Source organism: Argiope bruennichi, chromosome X2 (genome assembly GCF_947563725.1).
Source record: "Argiope bruennichi chromosome X2, qqArgBrue1.1, whole genome shotgun sequence".
Lineage (NCBI taxonomy): Eukaryota > Metazoa > Arthropoda > Arachnida > Araneae > Araneidae > Argiope > Argiope bruennichi.
Genome location: NC_079163.1, coordinates 46,102,836 through 46,110,125, shown reverse-complemented (window position 1 = coordinate 46,110,125; position 7,290 = coordinate 46,102,836).

Sequence of the window (7,290 nt, the reverse complement as noted above, 5' to 3'; positions counted from 1 at the left end):
TTTACTACATAAAACTTCTTGTACAGAAAATTAAAATCTATTTTTAAAAAATTGGTGTACGAAGTTAAATAGAGAAAAGAGGGGAGAACGAAATTTGCAACGCCTAAAAGCACATAGAAGGCTTAATCTGCCCCTATGTGTGACACGAATACAGATGGTGTTTACTATTATTGAGAAATTTCCCTATAAAAAATGAATTTTCCTATAATAAATGGAATAAATATTTAAATGAATAGCATATTGAATCCCTGAAATGAACTAAGAATAAATGAGTTTGATCCTTAGGAAATAACTTTTGCATTACAACGAATATAATATATTTATTTTAATGTTGATGTGATTTTCTTTTCATAAATCATATACGTAATAATTCACTACCCTCTCATACGTACATGCATTTTATTTTTCGACTTACGTTGAAGAGAAAAATTGTTTCAGAATTATTTGTGTAGATGGCAGCAGGAGACAGATTTCCGTTCTTAAACTAGAGTTTTCAGACGACAGCGGCTCTTTGGCGCGACTTTAATGTCGCGATGGGTAAAACCGTTCATATTGAGATTCCGGAGCCTTGTTTCCAGCAGCGGTTCTGGAACCACTGACTGTTTACAAAGTCCGGAACATGAACTCAAATTGAATTATTGCTCAAAATTACTGTAATACTAAAGTTTTTAATATTAAACTATAATAAATTTCAAATGAATAATTTAATAAACTATTATTAATAACAATATAATTTTCATAAGGTTAATTTTAATAATATTTTTATTAATTAATTCCATTTGTTAAGTTAATTAAAATTGATAAAAAATATCAATTAAAAATTTTCTTAAAAATAATAATCCCGTATTTCTGATTATGAATATATCTTACTGGACACATTTTTCAGTACTTCGAAGAAGACACGCGATTCATATGAATTGCATGATTTAAAATGCAGTTTTTCTACAAATTTGTTTTTATTTTCAAAGACAATTTATTCACTATATTATTCAGTTATGAAATTGCATTTCAAATTTCTAATCAATTCAATTCATGAAATTTCTAATTTAATCTGCCTAATTTTGTACTTTACAAAGTATCTTATTCATCATCAAGAATCTTCTGCCAATATCCAAAAGTATAAATTTGTTAATAACCATATAAATAAAATTTCATTTTCATTGACTTACTTATCAATTTAACTATCACTAAAATTTAAACAATATGTAAAAGTAATTTTAATATGTCTTAACGTTGTGTCCTTTAAGCGCACACGACATGCTTGGGAGAGAGCAGGTATTCAAGTGTCACAGATACACCAAATTTCCAACCCTAGCGTTGCTGTTTCGAGCCTTGCTGCCTCATGCGATTTTATCATTTTACTTTTCTTCTTATTGATAGTATAATTAATGTTTATAAGAGTTTAAATTTCAAATAATCTTTTAAAGTTTACTCATAAAATACATTTTATTCAGTTTTACTCTTGTTTAGAAATTCAGAATATTATTAAAAAATATAACTTAATTCCTATACTAATTTAGATCTCCCACTCTTAAAAAAAATATTCTAAAACAAATAGTATAAATAATAGTTTTGTTACATCTAAATGAAGAAATATTAAATGGAACAGAATGTAGAATATATGCAAATAAAGTTTGGTAAAAATCTACATTACGAGCAAATAATGCTATCCTTTAATTACTTTTTGCCAATACCATTTTTTGTACTTCTTTCTATACAAATTAAAAAAATTAACTGATTTTCTGCATCTTTACAATATTTTTAGCTTATACGAAAAAATATTTTATTACTTAGAAAATGCGTACTCGCTATTTTACCTAAATACATTAATGTTAATTTTATTTCCTCAAATCTATGAATTTTATTTTTTCAAGATTCTAATGCATGAAAAAATTATGTTTGTAATTTTCAATTAAGAAAAAAATAACAACAAAACTATTATTTTGCTGCATATTTCCCTTTCACTCAAGCATGCTTCTAGTTTTCTAATTTTTAAGACAGAGAGACTGTACTTTTTTCTTTTTTCAACAAAGTGCTTTTCTTAACTGATTTTTCTCCCAAAAGAAGAAAATTAGTTTGAGTTTTAGACTATTCCATTTAATATGTTTGTTAAAAAAGAGAGAGAGAGAGAGAGAGAGAGAGAGAACGAAACAGGAGCAAACATTGTGATTTGAGGAATGAAACAAGAATTAACAGCAATCTTTAAATGAGAACCAACCTTTATTTGAACATTAATTAAATTTTAAATATAATTTGAAAAATTATTCAACCATTTAACATTTTATCAGATTTGCAGATGGTCAAGCAACATATAATATCTTGAAATGACGATATTTAATCAACTTTAAATGATAGGCAGAATTTTAAAGAAGTAGCAACAAGCTGTTTACGTAACTAATCAAAACCTTTCTCTTTAGATAGAAAATAATAAAAAAAAAAATTTCGAACAAATTACCAACTTGGAATTCTCATAATTTCAGTCGCAAGATAAAAATCTATTATGAGTAGTTTAAGAAACTAGCTTCTAATTGAGAGCTGCAAATGAGGAAAATTTCATAGCTGTGCATTATTAGGAATTCTTGCTATTTCCAAACAAGCAACGGCACAGAGGGGTATTATAGGCTTTTTACAACGATAGGTATGAAGGATATGTATGAGAAATTGCGATTTTTACATTTCCCAAGGAAAATGATGAGGTTGAGTACCAGAGGTGATCAACACACAAAATAACAACAATACATGCACAAAATAAAGCTCAAAGCAAATTCCAAAATTTCCTCGTTTCTCCTTCTCCCAAATATGGTGATCATTCTATAAACACAATTATATTACTTCTATTCAAATTTTCAGCAAAACCTATTTAGGTTTCTAAGAGTAATTCCAGAACTTGTCCGAACAAAAGTGGGTTCTGGACCTTGAAATGAATTTCTTATAACAAAATAATATTTTATAGAAAATTCTGCTATTTATTACATTGCACAAACTGTTTTAGTTAGGAGTTCGGGATACAGGAAGATGATAAATAAATTATTTTATCAAATTCACATTTTAGTCACAGATATTAATCAATTAAAAAATAAAATAGCAAAAGTAATTATTTTAGAAATTTATATTCATTCCCTTTGATATACGACTTATAGGAATAAAGTAACAACAGGGATGTTTGTTTTATTTTCTTACATGCTTTATTCATTTCAAATCTTTGATAATATCGTCATAATTTTTTTAGGAGGAGGTTAAAAAAATTTCGGATTGGTAGATAAAAGAAGTAAAGCTTTCTTGATTAATGTTGAATTTCAAGAGATTTTTCATTATCATTATCTTCAATTTGTGAAAGAGCCTTCTGAAAATGCGACGGTAATCGGCAAGGTTTATGGAATTATTAGAACAGTTACAAAATTTGGATAAAGCTAAAATAATTTTTTTCATAAATGTTATTATATTGTTATCCTAAATTGCAAAACTCAACAACAAATATTGATTTCATTGAATAAATCACCGCAATCAGTATCGTCTTGCAAAGTCTTATTTAAGTCTTTGAAGCATTAAAGAATATTTCTTTAGTCAATGTGCAAATATTTTTCTAGTTACATCAAAATTCGAAAACCACATAAAATCTCATGTTCGTGAGAAATTTCTAATCTTTTTTTAAAAGAAATAATGGGATTATTACTAGAAAATATTGAATTCTGAAATATTTTTTACTAAGAGAAATCGGCTTCGACTGGTCGTTTCTTTCAAAACGATTTTTTCCTCCACCCCTTAACCTGCTTTCCGTCTAATTCTTTTATTTTTAAATTCAAGTATCACTTGAGCTGTTTCCTTTGCAGTTATTAAAAGGGATGTACCTATTCATTATATTTTTCAAAAAAAATAATATTATTTCTAATCTTTCCTTGCAACATAAATTCATTCGATTTTTAGAATAAATAGGGTTAACTATAGCTTTTGATATTATAATTGTATTTCTGAGGCAGTAATAAATTATTGTTTGAATACTTCCTCTCATGTAAATTCACCATGTTCTCAGAATCAAAGTTTTAAATAAATCGTTAGACTTTTCTCTCAATCATGGACCTATCGCTCTCAATAATTAATATCAAATTCGTAAAAAAAATCAAGTTTTTTTTTTCGTGTTGTCAAAGTAGTAATAATACTTTGGATTTCTATTAAAAATTTTCTATCAAAAATAGTAAATCCATTTTCATACAGATTTAAAATAAAAATTCCTTTAACAGAATCATCTATTTGTGAAATAATGCAATACTCTGTGCAAAAATGTTTTCTTAATAAAATGCTTCTAATAAAGTTTTCTTGTAAGTGCAAAACTATTAAGCACTGCTTCTCATTCTACGTTATATATTCTGACATCCCATCTAGTATAATTTGGTATAATAATTAATTGCTTAAAAAAGGCACATTACCTTGTTATAACCAAAGACAAAAGTAAAGTTTTTAATAAATTGTTTTATGTTTAAATACAAATTATATCTGTTAGGGTCGGAATCCATATAACACAACAATTGCAAAATCTGATATTGGCAAATGCCTGGATAGTTTTGTTTTAATTTCGGATTGAACTATAGCTATTTTAAAATGGACCTCGTAATTTTAATCAGTGGTCAGATGGAAAGAAGGAAATTTGAGGCGGCACCCCTTTTTCAGATTTCCACGTTACACCACGGAAGACGTTTAATGACAAGTATTTTTCACAAAATTTGATGATTAATTTTATAAAAGTCATTTATCAATTTAAAAAAAATCATTTTTAATTGAAGAGCATATGCAGTTGAGTTTACAAATAAGCAATTTTTTTATATATAATTGATACATAATTAATATATAATTCCAAGATCTGAATATACAGATTAAAAATTTCACAAGGTAGAATTGGTGATATATTAAAACGGAGAAAAGTTTAATAGATATGTTCTGGTGAGTTAACTTAGTTTGATAAGCAATCAAGATTTTTCATGTTTTTTTTTTTTTTAAATTTATAAAATATGTGCCACATATTCATATTCCTGATATGTATAAAAATACCACTAAAACAAAATGAATATTTAATCAGAAAATTAAATATTCATTAAGAGGAGAATCCTTCCATATGAAATTCCTGCTACCCATCCTCCAAATTTGCTACCTGCTTCCCACTCTCCCGTGTTAGTGTCTGTAAAAACAAAGAATTTGTTTCTCCAGATATAGATATAACTCTTAGAGAAAGTAAACATGACAATGAACTATCTATGGAATCTTTCATTATTTATTAATACTCTTTCCAATTTTCAAAAAAAAAATTCTCTTGAAAATAAATAAAGACTATTTCTTCATTTACACAGAAAGAAAGAAAAATAATTGTGATGGAAATAAAATAATAAATAGTTAAATTACAATTTATATAAAAATAAATTCGGGGAAATTTTCTAAAAATAATTAGGTTAAACACATGAAAATAATATATCCTATATTGAAACGAAGATTATATTGAATATAATCTTCATTTTTTTAGAAGAACATTTAACATTTAAATTTTGCTTCACAATACGTAAAAAATAGCGATGGACTAAAACGAATATTATATTGACCATTTTACATAAGAAATGCCAGCTCCCCACTCTAAAATTCTTTAACACAATACTTTGAACATCATTAAATAATCAGTTGAATCTTTTACTAGCTGTTTTGTACGTTGAATCATGAGAATAAAATCATCATTCCCAATTGGCAACAATGGGGGAAGATGAAGAGTATAGAATTTTCGTAAGTCCAAACTGAGTAAGAAAGTAAAAAGCAAATATAAAGCTTTCCAACTTCTCATCATGCATTTAGAGCGAAAATGATTAGGATCTTCGAATATTTAAATGAATTAGATTTTAAATGGAGGTTAATCATAAAAATTCTAAATAAGTACCAAACAATTGAGAGGAAAAGAGGTTTTGTGAATAATTTTGTAAGATGCTATCAAATCAAATGGAATGAAGGGGTTACCTGTAAATGATTTAAAGTTCATATATGATTTAAAATGAGAAGCAATCAATAAGATATGTTGGAACAACTTTCAAACAAGAAATCATAGCCTGTTGTACAAAATCAGTTTATTTGTCACAGTTTAAATGCAAAATAAAAAAAGGCCAAAAGTAAATGCAGAAAATTAATAAATTGAAGAATATTCTAAAAAAAGGTACTTCTTTTTTTTTTTTAACATTTACAAAAAGTAGCCTGAATGAGAGATTTTAGGGATATAAAAATTAAATAAAATTAGGTTATAAATATTGTGTGGTTTCTGATTCATTAGTAGAAAAATGAAAGATATTGTCATTTGAATTAGCTTTTAACCTAGCAGAAATAAAAAAAATAAAAAAATCCATAAAAATTAAAATAGTACAAAAATAATAAATTCTTGTTATTATTTACTTCATATAATAACAATAATTTGCTTTTGAGGCTTTCTTAGTGCTTTTTTTTTTCTTGCGTAATATCAAAACCACACACGCGCGTGCACACACTCACACAGCCTTTAGTCCATTTAGAATAATTGGACAAAATCAATAGCTGCACTGATTTCTTTGATCTTTGAACAGGTGTTTGCCTGCATCAGAATTACTTTCATTCTAAAAGAACAAATGGTTAGCGAAACTCCTCCTCCAGAAGAAGCTTATCGGCAGCCTTTATAAAAAAAATATGACAGCCGATTCGACGAGACACGATGCCTATTCCCTTCCCTTCCTCCTCGAAGAACAACAGTGGGTCATGCAACAACACGTCTGATTCATCTTTTCTCTCGTCCAATACCAGTACTGCACCAGCAAAGACATTCCATTTTTTTTTCATTCATTCAATGGATCCGACTAATCGGACCCGCTCCGACTAGTTGATTCCGAAATCGATTAGTCGGTTCAGGAAAAACGATTCTTTTTTACGATGCCGGAATCGCACCCAGTGACCAAATCTCGCCAAATCTAACTACTGCTATTCTTCGCACGGCTCTCTCTGGTAAACCCTGCGTGTAGCTGTATGCGCAGTAACGAATTTTTAAGGCGTTCCGATACGTGTATTCGTAACGGGATGTATCACTACGCAGTACGAACAGATAGGCGATTTTTACCTTAGAAGTGCTTTTCGCTTCTGTTTCTAAAACTAACTGTCTACCTAAGTGGCAATAAAAATGGCTTGAAAAAATGTTTGGAACAAGAAATAATGTTTAGCAAATATAAATTAATAGATTGAAATAAATCAAGTTGGAAGAGCATTTCGCATGCCCGATTTACTTATAACATTAATGCTTTTTTT